Source organism: Vigna angularis, chromosome 1 (genome assembly GCF_016808095.1).
Source record: "Vigna angularis cultivar LongXiaoDou No.4 chromosome 1, ASM1680809v1, whole genome shotgun sequence".
NCBI classification, from domain to species: domain Eukaryota; kingdom Viridiplantae; phylum Streptophyta; class Magnoliopsida; order Fabales; family Fabaceae; genus Vigna; species Vigna angularis.
Window position 1 is genome coordinate 38783469 of NC_068970.1, and position 19185 is coordinate 38802653.

General features: G+C 35.5%; 1 long non-coding RNA gene across 1 annotated transcript; it reads left to right on the forward strand.

The window, feature by feature from the left end:
• The first annotated feature begins 755 nt into the window (after positions 1–755).
• Positions 756–1940, forward strand: LOC128194950 (uncharacterized). Its single transcript, XR_008246422.1, has 3 exons — positions 756–1425; positions 1616–1729; positions 1901–1940. It is a non-coding gene; the product is annotated as an uncharacterized LOC128194950 (long non-coding RNA).
• Positions 1941–19185: the final 17245 nt, after the last annotated feature.

Here is a 19185-nt window from a genome sequence, read left to right on the forward strand (position 1 = left end):
ACGGAGTTTGGGGGCCTATACACCAGTTAGTATTGCACTATTTTCAGCATTATGAAGTATGCGTTTTAACATCTACCACTTAACTATATTGTCATTATAACTTCATATAATGTTGTATTTTTAAAGGAATAAAATATGGGAAATGATACTTCGACAACCAGTTTTGACAACATTTTGACACGGGCCACGTGTCAAAATGCCATTGGTCTAGGTGGAAAATGATTTCAGAATTTTATATGACGTGGAAATGCACTCAAGTGGCAGAGAGGTTTGAAATTGGAGGGTTTCATTTTCAGTTTTGGCAATTTGAATTTGGGGCATTGGGAGAGAGAGAAGAGAAGGTTGAGAGAGAGCGGGAACCCTAGAGCGAGAGTGTCGTCGGAGTCCGTCTTCCTCGGACCAGTTCCTCCGACCACCCACGAGTTCCGCCGGAGTACTTCTTCCTCGGACCATCTAGGTGTGCCGCTGGAGTCCGTCATCGCCCGACCAGGCACGAGTTCCGCCGGAGTCCGTGTTGGGGCATTGGGAGAGAGAGAAGAGAAGGTTGAGAGAGAGCGGGTACCCTAGAGCGAGAGTGTCGTCGGAGTCCGTCTTCCTCCGACCAGTTCCTCCGACCACCCACGAGTTCCGCCGGAGTCCGTCTTCGTCCGACCTATAGCGTTCCCATTGAGGGTCGACGCAGCTCCGTCTTCGTCTTCCGTTCGACCCAGCCACGACTGCCGTCGGAGCTCGTCTTCTTCGACGTATACCGTTCCGATTGAGGGTCGCCGTAGCTCCGTCTTCGTCTTCCGTTCGACCCAGCCAACCAAGCGCGCGTTTTCAGCGTCCGTTCCTCCCACCCTCTTCGTTCGACCTATAGCGTTCCCATTGAGGGTCGTCGCACCTCATTCCGTTCGACCCAGCCAACCAAGCGCCCGTTTTCAGCGTCCGTTCCTCCCACCCGCTTCGTTCGACCTATACCGTTCCCATTGACGGTCGCCGCACCTCCTTCCGTTCGACCCAGCCAACCAAGCGCCCGTTTTCAACGTTCGTTCCTCCTACCCTCTTCGTTCCCTGTGTCGGACCCACTGGCAATCGTGTTCATTAAAGGTTGGTTTATTTGTATTGAGTGGAATGAATTTGTAATAGATGTATGATGTTGTTTATGTACGATGTTGCTTATGTATGATATGGTGTTTGTAAGGTGTACAAATATGACATGTTGGATGGCGGTGGAATGTGATTTATGTATGATGTTGGTGGTTTGTTAATACCCTTTGTTGAATAAATAAATTGTGTGGTGATTGATACTATGGACATGAGAACATAAACATTATTGGTACGACGATACTGAAAATGTTTGTCCCAAGTGCCAAAATTTATGGAATAGAGGACCCTTGCGGTGGCTGCCGGAGCATCGCCGGAGTGTCGCCGGACCCTTTCAAGGTATGGTTAAGTGTGGGTTGAAGTTGTGTAGAAGATTTAGTGGTTGATGGCGTTTTTGGGTGGAAAGTATGAAGTTTTTTTCTAATTTTTTTGACCATTTACTGGTTTAGTTCTTTTGACACAATCATTATGTCATTTATATACAATTCCATGTCCAAGGAACCATTTTTTTGTAAAACTCATGGTGCAGAAACTGCAGTGGTAGCAAAGACAAAATAAGTGAGGACTGCAGGCAAATGTTTTGCACAACCAGGTCAACTACGTTGCAGGTACAACACTTGCACACTCCAAGCCAACCAAACTTGTAAGTTTTTAATGCTTATTTCTGCAAAAAAATTATTGTTTCATTGATATGTTAAATAACATTATTTGTATTTTGGACTTTGTTTGATGTAAGTATGATTGTGGAGTTATTGTTTTGAGATTTATGGAGTTGTGGCTATTGGCTTTTTTTGACGTCACATTTTATTTGCAGTTTCATTGGAAACCCTGGTCTATGTGGCTATTGGCTGGATTCATCTTATCAAGGGTCTCACGCTACCGAGCGAGGTCAATTGAACTTTCTAGCAGAATACCATATTGCTCGTTCACATTTTTGTTTTATGGTTATATAGTAATTAGAAAATCTCTAGTCTTCAAAAGATCTTCCCATGTTAATTTTGGTTGTTATTCTTGTGAGAATATGTTGGGTAATGTAAGGGATTGATAATGTTGGAACTCTAAGATGGGAGAATATGTCCCCTTCCATCTATGTTTTGTTGTATGGTTCTATTGTATAGTTCTATAAGCACCTAAAAGTCTGTAGTTCCTCCCTTGAAAGATATTCTCATCAATGTTTTGTTTTTATAGTTTTGTGTTGTCTAGGTTGCTAATCTGATTCTTCCGCATTTCCTGTGTAAGTAAAAGATTTATAATGTCGTAGTTCCTGTCTTCATTGAGATTGAAAATCATGGGCATTTTCCTACAATGTTGTTATTTATATTTTTTCCCAAATTTCTCTCAGTTGCTCTATCTGTCGGCATGTTTAGTAGCATCCGTTAATTAACTCCCCCATCCATCATGTTATCCTATGTACTATTTTATATAGCAGTAATAGATCATGTAACTGTAATCTATATTTGGAAGTTGGTATTATTGCTTCTCCACCCATGGTGCAGCTATAGTCTCGAGTAAACTTTAAAATGAACTTGTAGAAGATTTAGCAATGAAGAATATCTCTATTTCTATATTTATTCTACTTTATTTCTATCTGTCAATCAATTGTTGAATTATATATGTTTTCAGAATAATAATAATCCTTTAATCACTCAGTAACGATGCCTTTCAAATTGTTAAGATGCTCATGTTTTATGGAAGACATGATTTTATGGAACTAATTTTTAATTTGATTTACTTCCCCCTTTAAATTAAGTTATTTGATAACATGCAGATGCCCTTGTGGTTCATGAAGAGACAAGATCATTTGAAGTGAACCTTTTCTCTATAACAAGACTAATTGATTCAAGTCAAACTTCAACAAAGCAAGTGAAACCTTTTTGTCAGCTTCACAAGATTCTCAAGTTCAAACTATCACCTAATTCTGAAATCCACAGCATCATCATAGATGAGGAGGTCAAGTGAATTTAAAGCTTACGACAGAACATGGGAATGGGTGCCAATTGTGTACCTTTTTGAAAAATTACCCATTCCCTTGGATTTTCTTTTAGATTTGTACATAGAACAAAACCTTTTTCAAACATTGTTCTTTCGTAGGTGTATATATATACATATGTTTAAGGATTATACCTCCAGTTTATCAAACAGTAAGTTAATGTGTTTGATTTGATAATTTTTTCTGATTATAAAGGGTGAGTTATATGTTGTTATTAAAATTGGAAAAAGAAATAAAATAATCGAGATATGGTTAGAATATCTACATTCAACTGCAATGAAATTACAAAATTATTTCTGATGTATTTTCTGTTTGTAATATGATTTCAAAATCATTCTTTAGACCTTAGATTATGGAAGTATTTTTTTCTTCACGTGTGTGTAGAAATTAAAAAGGCTAGAAAAGTCACCTAAGTCGAGTATTCTACAAGTAGCTAGCTAGCCATGTGACGACTTTGTTCCCTAAGCATTCCTTTTTGTAATGAATGACTTTTTTCATAGAGAAAATTTAATATCCAAATTGCCTAAACTGTACAATCATTATGATGATGACTTTCAAATTAAGCATAATGAAAATGTGACGAAATTGTGGATTTTTTTATTAATTTGTTTAGTAATAGGACTGTTTGTTTAAGTTTTATTTTTTAATAATATCATCACATATTAGCGATTTTGATATGCTTAGATAGACTTAAAAGAAATAGAAAATCGAGATTATGAAGTTATGGGAGCATAGTTCAAATAAGTGGAGAGTTACGTTAGTAGTTATGCACACCAGGGTAGACTCACTTCAACATAAATGTTTCCAACTTCAAATATTGAGTATCATGTACAAACACCTTTAGTTTGAACAAGGACACCCCATCATGATCAAAACATACTGCCTAAGTAACCAAATGATGTTAAAAATAAAGAAATATACCTTCAATATAGGTGTGGGAGCATAGTTCAAATAAGTAGAGAGTTACGTTAAATATTGAGTATCAACACTGACTTGAACATAAATGTTTCCAACTTTAAATATTGAGTATCATGTCCAAACACCTTTAATTTGAATAACTGGGTACTTCAGGAAAAAGTTTTGTATAGACAGGTCAACTACGAAGATGACACTCATTTTGGACTGCCTAATTTATTTCTCATCATTTCTTCAACTTAAAAGTGATGTGAAACCACATAGTATGCCATTTATATAGAAGTTCATGACCAAGGAACCATATTTAGTAAAACTCATGTTGCACAAACAACACTGGTACCAAAAGCAAAATAAGCGGGTACTTAAGGCAAAAGTCTTGCACATGCAGGTCAACGACGAAGATGACACTCATTTTGGACTACCTGATTTATTTCTCATCATTTCTTCAACTTAAAAGTGATGTGAAACCACATAGTATGCCATTTATATAGAAGTTCATGGCCAAGGAACCATATTTAGTAAAACTCATGTTGCACAAACAACATTGGTACCAAAAGCAAAATAAGCGGGTACTTAAGGCAAAGGTCTTGCACAGGCAGGTCAACGACGAAGATGACACTCATTTTGGACTACCTAATTTATTTCTCATCATTTTTTAAACTTATAAGTGATGTGAAATCAATTATTATGTCATTTATATAGAATTCCATGGCAAAGGAACCATATTTAGTAAAACTCATGGTGCAGAAACAACAGTGGTAGTAAAGGCAAAATAAGTGGGTACTTTAGGCAAAAGTTTTGCATAGGCAGGTCAACGACGAAGATTACACTCATTTTGGACTGTCTAATTTATTTCTCATCATTTCTTCAATTTAAAAGTCATGTGAAACCAATTATTATGTATTTATATAGAAGTTCATGACCAAGGAACCATATTTAGTAAAACTCATGGTGTAGAAACAGTAGTGGTAGCAAAGACAAAATAAGTGGATACTTGAGGCAAAAGTTTTGCACAGAAAAACCAACTATGAAAATGACATTGATTTTGAAGTGGATAATTAATAAAATAAAAATAGTGAAATTTATTTCAAATATCTTAAATGGTTATATTTTTAAATTTCTATTTTTATAATTCTTCTTAAATAAATTTGTATATATATTTTTTATTTTTAAAATTTTATGAATTTCAATTAAAAATTCTATATTTTTACTATTTTTTTAATTTTTTACTTTCTATTTTAAAACTCTTATAAATTTTCAATTAAAAATTTGACATTTTGTTATATTTTTAATTTTCTATGTTTTAAATATAATTTTTAATGATTTTAAGTGGTGTTTTATATTTTTTACAAATAAAAATTTATTTATTTATCAATAAAAAAATAATTAAAGTGCATTACAGTAAAATAAAATTCTAGTGTAGAAAATAAAATGACGTGATATTAAAAATGTGAAAAAGTCTAGAAAAAAATTTTATATTATTATCAAGTTAACGCTATCGTGCTTCAAACTACAAATTGAGACATTTATACAAATTTTGGATAGTCAATGGAATAACAAAAAATTTAATAAAATCATTAATGATATATGTTAACAAAAATGAAATATATATATATATATATATATATATATATATATATATATATATATATATATATATATATATAGTGTGTGTGTGTGAACATCCATGCAGAATGAAGACAAAGAGTGACATTTAAAGTTGTAAAATTATTGGTATGAAAATATTTCAGAGCGGTATTTCTCGAATAAAATCAAAAGAAGGTGAAAGCAAACTAGAATGTAGAAACACTTGCGTGCAATGCTACTAAGGAAGCATAATCACCTTCATTGCTCACTAATGCTTCATGTGTTCCCTTCTATGCTATCACACAACTTTTTACTACTACAATTAAACCAACATCCTTTGTAGTGGATAACCTGTGAGCCACTACTATTATGGTTCGATTCACCATAACACGCTCTAGTGCATCTTGAACCACTTTTTCAGATGCATCAAATGCACTAATGGCCTCATATAGTAGTAATATTTTTTGTATTCTTCACTATTCTCGTGCAATTTCCACCCATTGTTTCTGCCCTCCAGATAGTTCAATCTTTCTTTCCACTACTATTGTGTCGTAATCCTGCACATATAAATATTGATCAGACCAATGCATACATTATTCATAACATCCTACGGTGTCTTAAAAAACTAGTACAATTTTTTATTTTTGTGCATATGGTTGCAATAGTCTTAAGAGATGTGAGGTTATAAGACACTCTACATTACATTTTATAAACATTTGCTTACTATTTCAAAGAGGGGAGGGGAGAGGCAAATGTATAGTGTTATAACTAAGTCTTCGTAAGTCATTTTTCTATGCCTAAGAAATCTTCTTTAAAATTTAACATGATGCACCTTATCTTCCTTATACCCAAAGGCTAAAAAATCACATCAATGAAACTGGTTAATAATTTAAAGTTGTAAATAAAACATTATTAGAAACAAAATATTTTAATATCTTTATAATAAATATGTTGTGTATTCCATCCACTACGGCATGAATGACTTTAAGAAAATAAAATTCTTCACTCTTATCACAAGACTCACATGCTTTCTAGACATTAAACAAAACCCCAGTAAGAAGCAAAAAAACAAACCAAACAATTTCAAATGAACCCATGTTGTTAAAACAGTTCAAGACATCATAAGTGTTAATAATATTAAATCTACTTACATTCTTGTAATCTTCTTCTTTTGTGCAATCCATGACTACCAATCCAACAAAATTACAAAAACAATGTAAGAATAACCAAACAACATCTATACAAAACAATAACACTACAAAATGCAATACAGTTCAATTATACGTGAAATTGGAAAGGATTAACAAGAAATGGACAACCACACAATATCATTATTTATATCAAAGGACCTTCTAATAAATCAAAGTCATCCAACCAGATTTCTTTCATCTATTAACTTATCAAATATCTATATTACAACAAAGGCAAAAAAAGTACATTACATTATTTTTGGAGGTCCTCTATTCCATAAATTTTGGCACTTGGGACAAACATTTTCAGTATCGTCGTACCAATAATGTTTATGTTCTCATGTCCATAGTATCAATCACCACACAATTTATTTATTCAACAAAGGGTATTAACAAACCACAGACATCATACATAAATCACATTCCACCGCCATCCAACATGTCATATTTGTACACCTTACAAACACCATATCATACATAAGCAACATCGTACATAAACCACATCATACATCTATTACAAATTCATTCCACTCAATACAAATAAACCAACCTTTAATGAACACGATTGCCAGTGGGTCCGACACAGGGAACGAAGAGGGTGGGAGGAACGGACGCTGAAAACGGGCGCTTGGTTGGCTGGGTCGAACGGAAGGAGGTGCGGCGACCGTCAATGGGAACGGTATAGGTCGAACGAAGCGGGTGGGAGGAACGGACGCTGAAAACGGGCGCTTGGTTGGCTGGGTCGAACGGAATGAGGTGCGACGACCCTCAATGGGAACGCTATAGGTCGAACGAAGAGGGTGGGAGGAACGGACGCTGAAAACGCGCGCTTGGTTGGCTGGGTCGAACGGAAGACGAAGACGGAGCTGCGGCGACCCTCAATCGGAACGGTATACGTCGAAGAAGACGAGCTCCGACAGCAGTCGTGGCTGGGTCGAACGGAAGACGAAGACGGAGCTGCGGCGACCCTCAATGGGAACGCTATAGGTCGGACGAAGACGGACTCCGGCGGAACTCGTGGGTGGTCGGAGGAACTGGTCGGAGGAACTGGTCGGAGGAAGACGGACTCCGACGGCACTCTCGCTCTAGGGTACCCGCTCTCTCTCAACCTTCTCTTCTCTCTCTCCCAATGCCCCAACACGGACTCCGGCGGAACTCGTGCCTGGTCGGGCGATGACGGACTCCGGCGGCACACCTAGATGGTCCGAGGAAGAAGTACTCCGGCGGAACTCGTGGGTGGTCGGAGGAACTGGTCCGAGGAAGACGGACTCCGACGACACTCTCGCTCTAGGGTTCCCGCTCTCTCTCAACCTTCTCTTCTCTCTCTCCCAATGCCCCAAATTCAAATTCCCAAAACTGAAAATGAAACCCTCTAATTTCAAACCTCTCTGCCACTTGACTGCATTTCCACGTCATATAAAATTCTGAAATCATTTTCCACCTGAACCAATGGCATTTTGACACATGGCCCGTGTCAAAATGTTGTCAAAATTGGTTGTCGAAGTATCATTTCCCATAAAATATAAAGAACTTGAGCCAAAATGTGTCCATTATATAAAGCTAATGTGAAATGTCAGAGCTTCAGGTGTCACTAGTGTAGAAAATTATGTTCCCAAGAAAGTGGGTTTAATTGAAATCATGGAGAAGCTGAATCTGTGAGGGCACAGTTTAGTACCTATTACCGCTCGTATTGGGGAGCCAAGGGAAGTTAACGTCGACAATTAACCAAAAGACTGAGACACGTGCAAGAGAGACAAGGTTGGATATAGAAAGTTGCATGCTGCTTTAAAGCTTTTCTCTTTCCTCATTAGAAACACTTCGAATTACTTTGGCTACCCGAGTTTTGACTTTATGGTTAGTGTCATGTCATAATTATTAGTTGTCTTCTTAGACATAACGAATAATAGGGGGAATTAGTAAATTATTTATTTATATACTCGTTACAGTCTGGAAAGACTAAGACAAAAATAATTTTTTATACCAACTTTTTATAGGCTATAATTTATTTTTTTATAAAAAATAGGTTTAATAATTGAGATTTATGTGTACGTAGAATAGTTTCGAGTATGTCTTTCTATTTTTCATGTTTTTTTTTTAAATTGAATTTATTGGATCCTTTCATCAATTTGAATAAACAACGTTAAGATTATAGTAAGGTGACATGCTTACTTGACAAATATAAAGCAGTGGCACATTAAAGGTGGTAGTGATGTGGGTTTGTAATTTAATATAAAATATAATTTCTTTTCTCTTCTTCTTCGCCAACTCAAATAGATTCTTCCTCTCTTAGAACATACCATTTTCTTTTTCCCCCACAGTTTTGGCGAGACTCGGACGGGCCTTGACCATCAATGGCGTCAACGAGAAAGGAGGTCCAAGGCCTAAATCTCTCTCCCGCACCAGAGCTGGTGCAAGGAGTGGGTTGTGTTAACCACGTTCTTAATTGCCGCAAAAAGGGCGTCCAGGTGGTGAGCAACACTCTTCTACGCTTAAGCCTCCAAAAAGGGCGCGCAAGCTTCGAGTATTTCTCCCTTTTGGTGCTTTTCCAGGCCTTTATGAGCTCATCTCTTTGGCACTTCATCTCTGTTTTCCATATTATCTCATTTCCTGCCAAAACAAGGGAATTTAGTCATAAATTCATCAAATTCAACCTCAACTCTCTTATTCACACAACTTAACAGAAAAACATGATTCCAAGCAAGTTTCTAAGTAGAAAATGGTGCATTTATTATCAAAATTACATCACAGATAACGGTATTTTCAACGGTTATCAGTCAGCCGTAATTGTTTCTTCACACAACTATATAAAATGGTTCCACTCTCTAAAATCAACTAACTAAGGTTAACTATTCTATTTCCTATAACTAGAAAATCTACTTTAACTAACTAGTCTAGTAACTAAACATAGTAGAGTCAGTCTTGATTAGGTGCAATAATTCTTTTGAAAGCTCTTTAATTATTTCTTCAGCTTTTAATATGTGCAAACAAGTTATGTATAGGGTCTCCAACATTCAAAACATGAATTAAAGCTTTTACTTGAAAATTCAATCTTTGGGTAAATTATGCATCTTTAGCCCTTTTGAATTTTGGTTCAAATTACACCCTTGGTGGGTTTCTCTTGATAAACCACTAACCACCTTTAATTCACTATATTAGAGTTGTTGAATTGCATAGAAGTTACACCATACAAGTTAGTATATTAGTTCTCTAAAAAATAATAAACTAGGCTAAATTAACTACACTAATTAACTAAACAAGTGTAAAATGAGATGCTTGGTTAAGTCAGCTTCTAACCCTCTTTCCAAGGTTTTCGAGCTCCCAACAAGTGTATTTTGATGTCCGATGAAATTTTCCACAACTGATTTAAGTAAAGGATTTGATTTGCAAAAGGTCAACTAAAAAGTCTAATGTGTAGAAAATTAGTCAAAATGCTCTCACATCCAACTTCAGCTACCTTTTTTTTCATTTATTTGCTCTTTATTAGTCGTCAACCAACTCCATTTTGCTATCCTTCGTTAAATTTTGTTGTATCAATTCAAGTTACACAAATTAGCTATACAAAAACAATGAAAAACACCTCAACTACGTTAGTAACCTAGTTTATTTTTAACAAAATCTAAAAACTTTTTCCACTACTTTTGTAACTAGTCTAAGTTATCTATATTTTCTAACTATGATTTTATTTGAAGAAAACATATACTAACATAATTGTCATGTATAAACTAATGCTACACTCTTAAGACAATGAAGATTAAGATTCATGATGGTATTTGGTTCAGTGGATATCCTAATCTGTTGAGTTTTGGAAACAAGGGAAGTAGACTTGTAAAGAGTATCAAATACATTTACACATTTACTTTACGTTTACTTAATTTATCAGAAAGAGATTATTCCCCACCTTGTCACCGTTTTAAAATTGCTTACTGTTTCACTCATTAAATTTATTAAATAGAATGGCACTGCATAACTATTAAAGTGTAATGCAAATTCTAGAAGAATGAAGAAAATCCTAAGATAGAAGAATTGAAATGTAATACAAATTCTAGAATATTGTAAAGAAGCCTAAGATAGTAAGAAAAAATCAAGAACATTCTACATAGGTAAAAATTTTGGACATTCCACATAAGTTGTGCCTAACATGTTCTAGAATAATCTATGGGTCTCTAAATACCCATGTACTCTATTGATGACAATGCTCTAGCTAGGACAAACAAAATCTAGAAGCAACCAAGCCATGTTCATGGTGCTCACGGTTTTGATGAAGGAGTGCAGAATTTGTAGTGGTGTGCATGGATGAACGTGTCACGGTTTTGGATGGTTATATGGTGAAAGATGAAGTGTTTAAGGGTTCTCTAAAAGAGGTTGGGCCAACTCTTGGAGGAAGGGGGCTAGAGGAGGCCACTTGGGTTCTCTAGCCTAGAGTGACCTTAGAAGAGGTTGTGTGCACAAAATGAAAGCATAACTTTACTATAATTTCCAAGGTGATTACATGATGGAGAACACCTCTATTTATAGGCTAAGGTGTCTCAAAATGGGCTGAAACTTTAACTTAGAATATCCATCTTGGTTGACTTGGAGAGCAAGGAGAAATCCTTTCCAATAGGAGAGAGACAAGTGGCAAAAATCCTCTCAAATGAGAGAGTGACATATGGTCAGTACCTAAGGAAAAAATCTTTATTCCTAAAGTGACTCATGTCCACTAACTAAGAGGAAAAACTCTCGAATAGGGTGCTTCCATATGTCTTGGATGAAAATGACTCCTTGGCCTCCAAGCTTGTCCAAAAAGTTGACCTCTTGGTCAACTCACCAAAAAGAACGTCCAAGCAAGGTCAACATTGGGCCTTGACCCTTTATTGACTTGGTTGGTCAAAACCCTTCTTCTTGGCCCAAAATACAAGGCCCAATCAAACCTATACCACTAGGCCCAAGGCCCAAATAAAATCCTACACTACTAGGCTCAAATACAAGCGCAAAAGTTATTCAATGATCGTCCATGAAAAGAAAAGTTTTTGACTTTGATTTCACCTTCTTTGTTTGACTCTTCTTTTATTTGTTTGGTCATGCTTCTTGTGATGGGACCTTTGGTGAGATGGTTGCCATCATCTACCATTTGATGCAAGCCAACATCTACAACAACTAAGACAACTACAATACTTCTTCCAACTACTACTTCTACATTCCACTATCTCCACATTTTTTCTACATTCTACTATCTCCACATTTTCTCTACATTTCACTATTTCTACATTTTCTCTACCCCATCAACTACTCCTTTGACAACCTCAAAATACTAACAATAACATTGTTTGGTTTCCATATCAGCCTTCGCCTGAATATCTATAAGCATGTTACCGGCTTAAGGGTTTACTTGGCTATTAGATACTTGAGCTTCTTTATAGACATTAGAATGCAAGTCTTATGAATTTTTTTTACTAGATTTGGATATTTGCACAAGTTCTACTGGCCTAAGTTTACGGGTTTTTAACTGGGTATTCCATAAATTCCTCTTTTGAACTCTATACCCATGAAATTTTAAAACTTTAGAAGTGTCAACAATAGCACACTTAGCGTATAAAATTTATTGAAAAGTGCAAAATTTATGATTTTCAATGAATTTCACTCAGTAATAAGGAATGTTCAGAATAGTATGATGTTAGCCTTTTTCGAATCTTACCTTTTCGATTAAAACACACACCCTCGTTTTTCTTCTTCTTTTCTGCTGATAAAAAAAAAACACCTTAGTTCTTCTCTAACAGATTTTATTTCGTTCTTAAGCTATATTTGGATGGAGACTTAGTCTTATCAAGGCAAAATCTTAGGAAGCTATCAATGTTTTGAGCTCTTGCGGAACCTAATATGCTAATTGCAATACTGTGTTTGTGCTCTACCTGTACTTTAGTGAATTACGATATCTTTGTGTTTCTTTTTCCCAATAATGGTGTCACTGCTTTAGATCCAGAATATTTTTCAAATTGATCATACTTGACTGTTCAGGTTGACTTTTTCTACCTAAATGTGTTCAAACCAAATAAAATTTTAGGCAATGGATTCAATTGAACTTATATGGTTTCATATAAATGTTGTAATGATTTGTTAAGAACTAAAAAGTGATAAAAAAAACTGTGTTCAAGAGCCTTGGTTTAACAACTATTGCGGCATAATTTTTGTGATGTTTATACCTTGTCAAAATATCTTGAATGAGAGTAGCTTTATTTCTCTCGAGCTTGGGTGGCACCACCACATTGTGTTGATTGCATTTCATCTTCATATCGTACATAGTTCGCTGTTCTTGCTTGTACTTGCCGATCACATGTCACTTGCAGTTCTCAGTATTTGGGGTTTGAAAAATTCGTGGCAAGCTTAGAAACTAGTCTAATGTTTTTCCTATTTTGTCTTATCATGTATATTTTAGTCCATTGTTTTAGAAACAAAAAGACTATGGGATTGGGTTGAGAAGTGACTATTTGAAGTGAACCAAAATCAAGTGCACGACTCAAGGTTATCAGGCAGACTCATTTATTCACATTCGTTGGTGTTTGATCTTTTCTTTAAAATCTAATCAAGCTACATCCTAAATAAGACACCATTATCTAGTAAAAACATCACAAAAGATGTACTTAACAATTACACACACCTAAATTTGAAAGTTAACTAGTTCAACACGGAAAAGACTGTAGTCACGGTGGATGATGTGTTCTTGAATAACTGTAAGGCAGAATACAGTGCTAGGCAGTTACATTCATCAATGTAGAACTTTAGCATAGTAATGAGGCATGAACTTTGGAGTTGTCGTTCAATCATAAAACAGAGAATTTAACGAAATTCCTAATTCAAGCTAGAATATAAAAGGTAATGTACATGAATGAGTGGAAATCTGTAAAATGCATGTAAAGGTATAATTCTTGATACCAACATGAATCAAAACACCAAACGAACATGTTGAGATGCTAAAATCACTACTTATTCTATGCAACCTTGCATAAATTAAAGAAAGGGATGAAATACACTATCATATCCCACTCAATATTTGGACAACCTTGCATAAATTACATAGGTTAATATATAATGTACAGTGGAAAAGCAATATCACTGGACTTATTCTATGCAACAGAGAAATTCATGTTTGGGGAATGAGGAACATATTCAAACATGGTTTCTGATGTTAACATTCTTTGTTCGTTAGCTGTTTGACTAGAAAACAACATTCAATTGCTGAACATGATTCCTCCTTTTAAATGGAGAATAATAGAGAATCAGGGTTAAGATAGGTGTATAAATAATTACTCAAATACCTTAACGACTTGATATAAAATTTGTAGACAATGACTTGAACAACTTCAATTTTTCAAAAGAAATTAATTACTAAGTCTAAGTCAAATTTTAACTTACATGAGTTCTGATATTACCCAGCAAGTTTTTAGTACAAACTGAGAATACTACAAAGACAATTCATGAGTTCTGGTTTATTGTTCACAGCTGATGTGTTCTTTTGTATCCTGGATCTGTTTCTGCTTTGATTAATTGGAAATAGAGTAGGAAGATGATTCTTTTAATGTTACTGAATACTTTAATACGTAAATGTTGTTGTTTTGTGAATCTCGTAGTCTAGTCACTTTGCTTTGTACATTTTACTTGTTTTAAAGTAAGCATAATGCAGACTTGGGAATTTTAACTCTGTTTGATAATTTGAAGATAAACTTACACCCTTTTTGTGTCTGAATTAATGTTGTTCTTGGCAGTTGTAGGTTCTGTACATTCCTGTTAATACCCAATAGTTCTAGGCTTTCTAGCTCGGTTCATTCGGTTAGTTTCTACCTATACGAATATGTTTCAGTGTTCCTTTTCTCCATTTTCTTTGCATGGTCATATTTCTGATTTTAGATAGGTTCATTAGGATAGTTATGCCCTTAAATACCATGTTTCAGTTTTCCGTTTTCCATTTGCTTTGTATGAGCTTGTTTCCGGTTTCCTGTTTTGAATAGGAATCTAGGATGGTCATTTTAACATTTGAACAAGTGAATGCGAATTGCCATGCTTATGTTTCTGAAACAATAACCACAAGACACCAAATTTCGCTTGAATTTCCTAAAAGGTCTTTTTGAGTTGTAATTGGGATTCACTTGAGCAATTGTTTGGAATGTCCATCTCTGACTTCCTTTCCTTGCTGTTTCCTTTGAAATGTGTTCCATTTATCAAGTGCATAGAATTAGTCCTTTAACTTCTTTGGTTTTCAGTTTGTTACGAGACCTTGTGTGCATAGTATTTTCCTTTTACTTTCTGTTTTAGATTATTGTTAGCTTAGTAGCTTACCAACAATTATCCTAGTGCTTGACTCACTTCCTTTGCACATAGATGACACCAAGTTACGTTCTGGTTTAGTTTGTTTTGCACAAGTGGTCATAAGCATAAATCTAGGTTCACATTCCTGCCCTATTGCATCATGATTAGGTTGAATTAAATAGTGCATCTGCATTTCATTCATTAGCATACATTGTCCTTTATTTCTCACCTTTGCATACTCCGGTATCTTTCAGCATTGTTTAGTCATGCAAAACTATACTATACTTTAACTTCACTCCTACTAAAAAATGCATAAAACCTCCCCCTCTTTTACGTGCCCATTTAAGCAAATAAAGCAACAGCTGATAATGAACTACACTTTCTAATTCACTTGTGCAATTTTTTTGTTCTCCTCTTTATCTCTTTGCCAAAGCAAAATGAAGCTCTATTGTGAATATGTAAGTATATGTCTTATAACCACATCAGAATTGGACTTAACTATGTATCCATCCAGGTTTCATTCTTCTTATCATTACTCATGTACAATTATTTTATCACATCTTTTCATTCATCTTTTCAGTCATATGTCGCCTACTTCCATGCACTTAATTGCCTCTGAATCAAATGTTGTTGACCATGCTATTCATGTATTTTGTTCATGTAGATGGCATCACCTAGTTCTGACCCTCCTCCTCCACCTTCAACACAATCAACAAGGGCAAGGGTAAAAAAGAATATGTCGTGAAATCGTTATCACGCTTAAATAATCAAAATGCATCGTCCAACCAACCAAGTACCCCAACCTCAACCTCTACTTGTACATCCATCCCACCTACATTGTCATTGAAATGAAATACTAATTCATCTCATTTTGTTTTGTTAACTAGGGAAGAAGTGTTCATCAAGAAGCAATGACATTAACAATGGGGAGAAGAAAGAATGATATTACCTAGGGAAGGCATATTCATCAAAGAGAAATGACAACAACAATGAAAGGAAGAAAGGATGATAGAGAAATGATATTCATGGAAGGAAAAAGAGAAATTTAAGAAGGATAAAGCTACTTCTAACCCTACCAAACCTAAGGAGAATTGATGGAAACACATTTAGGGAACCAAATGGATATCCATCCAAGGAGCATCAACTTAAGCTAAGGTTAGAAGATTGGAAGTAGAAAAAACACTTCAAGATTACTCTTGCTTTTCTTCAAGACTTAAAAGACATTAAACCTTTCACAACCATGGTCAAGAAGATGGAACTTCAAGAGGATCACAATTTTTAATCTTTTTCTTTAATCTTGAATATCTTTATAAATATGTAAAATAGTTTCTTTAGGTCTTTTATTTGGCCAAAACACTTTTTTATCTTTGAATTAGGAGTTAAGTAGCTTAAGGAGTAAAATAGTGCACCAATAGGACATGTCCTAGGGGATTAGTGACTAAATGCTCTTGAAATGGGTCTTGGAAGCCTTTGGCAACATGTCAACATCAAAGGGAGGCTCTTAGACATTGAACTTGGACAGTAGTTAGAGGGGGGAAGGCTTTCATTCCTCTCCCCTTACCATAGGAATCTTCTAGTTCCTTTCTAGTGCATTGAATGCTAGCCTACTCTTTCACTTATAAAATGAGAGGCAACCTTGTGTAATTCTTTATAACTTAGTTGAATGTAAAGTTAGTTTACTAACATTGCAAGTCCTTTCTTCCTTAGATCTCACCTAATGAAATGTCTTCTTCTAGACCTCTTCATACCTTATCCTTCATGGTTGTCCTTACCTCCTTGAAAGACATCTACCAACACCACTCAACACCAGGATCTTTATCTCTTCATCTCTTCATCTAACAGACTACAACTTTGGTTGTTTATTTCCTCCTGCCGGACAAAGATGTACTTGCAGTATCCATCAAACAAAAGTTGAATAAGTTTCTGTACCAGAGTAAAAGTATATCCAAAGTAAAGAACAAATGAATAAAGCCTTTTGGTATTTTTGTAATGATTTTCTATAATAAAAATTATTTTCTCTATAGAATCTAAAACTTTTTCTTCACTAGGTGAATAATAAGAGTCATTGAGGCTTCGAGTGTGTTGATCTTTTAAAAGCATTATTCTTTTGTGAGGAAATTCAAAAGAAACTTTCCTTTTTCAAAACACTTGAAGCATTGAACACCTATTGTTCTAGTTTCTTTAGATTTTTCTTTAAAAGTAATAAGACCTACTTTACAAAAATATTTTTGTTCACCTTGAGTTATTTTTAATTTGTTAGGCAAAAACAACTCAAAATGTGATTTTTCAAAAGTTATTGAGGAGTTTAAAACTATGAGAAGTGGAAATGGAGTTAAAAATTCTTCAAGAGTTAAGGCTGGAATTAAGAAATGAGAATCATTAATGCAATTATAAGAGTTTAAAGATGGGAGAACTCCCTTTAAAATTCTTGACTCAATTATGATTGGGGGAGTGAGAGGCTCCTTGAGTAGCACTTCTTCTTTGAGTAAAACTTTTTTCCTCTTCTTTTCTCTCTTCTTAATCTCTTTTTTCTCTTTCTTTTGTCTCTCCTCCCTTTCTCTTCTTTCATTTACTTCTTTCTCGTTCTTTTCTCTCTCCTCCCTTTCTCTTCTATCATTTTCTAATATCTCCTTCTTTTCTTTCTCCTCCATTTCTCTTCTAGCTTCCTCCTCTCTAACTCTTTTAGCTTCTTTAAATCTTGCTCTTCGAATTTCTTCTTCTCTAGATCTTAGAGCTTCTTCATTTCTAGCTCTTATTTCCTCTTCTCTAGTTCTTAAAGCTTCTTCAACTTTAGCTTTTAATATTTCTTCAATTCTAGCACTTTTTAACCCTTTTATCCCAACCCAAGTATGACACTGGATCAACTTTACTACTAAAATGTGGAATGTCCTTCTCAACTCTTAAATACAACTCATCCTTACTATCTACAATATAAACTACTATGATCCCAAAAACTACCATGCAAACTAAAATGATGTGAATGATCGCTCATGTTGTTATGAAGAAGAAATTTTTTCACAAAGGTTTTCAAAATTTTCACGACTATGAATGATAAAGATTTTCACAAAATGATTTTCCGTTTTGGTGGAGGATTTCTAGAAAGAAACTAATGATGAAAGTTTTCCAAGTAGCTCCCGGGAAGGAGAGGTGAGTCACAAATGGACTGTTGAGACCTCGGCAAGTGTACCGAATCGTCCAAGTAATAAACCGGTAAGTCCGGAAATCGTTTTCCCAAGAGATTTGTTTTGATTCACAGAATGATTAAAGTTTACTAATTTAGCGATTAATTTTACAACACAAGTAAGATTTGCATACAGATGAAATTAAAGTGGTAAAAACAGATGAATTAAAGTTCACTGGGGTTGATTTTCAAGTTCATCACTCAAGTAATTTTTCTACTAACACAATTCCTCAAAATTAAGCATCAACATCCTAGGCGCATGCAGTCCTGATCTCTCAGATGCCCGTTCAGAATCATTCAAACTAAATCCTAATCTCTTAGATAATTTAGTTATCAGATTTGCCTTAATCACAATGTCACAGATGACTAAAAATTTCCTCCTATGTCTAGGACTCGAAATCCTTTAGCAGTTCTATCCTAGGTCCGCGGTCTCATACATTTCTCAATGATTTAACCGTTCAAATAGCTCAGATTCTCATCATAGGCATGAATAATAAAGATAGAACACAAAATTCATACAAGATCATGCATTAATATAGAAATTACAAAGAGTTTCAGAAATGTACTCTCAACCCCAGTGAAATGGAGTTCTAGCTACACATATACATCATAGAAGCGATAAAGGATGGATTGGATGGTAGAAAGTGTTGAAATTCCACTCCGGAGCACCCAAAACGAGCATGAACGTGAGCTGCAGAGTCTCCCCTAGCTTCTCCCCTCCAGAACTGACTGGTTTCTGCCTCTGGATCGCGTTTTTAAAGAAAGGACCATAAGTGATTTTTCGCTGGGCGACGAACGTACGCTCGCTGGGCGAGCGTCCGTCGCTGGGCGAGCGTCCTCTGATCGCTGGGCGAGCGTCCACTTTTTGACCTCGCTGGACGAACGTCTAAAGCTCGCTGGACGAACGTCCTCGCTGGGCGACGAACGTCCACTCGCTGGAAGAGCGTCCACTTTTT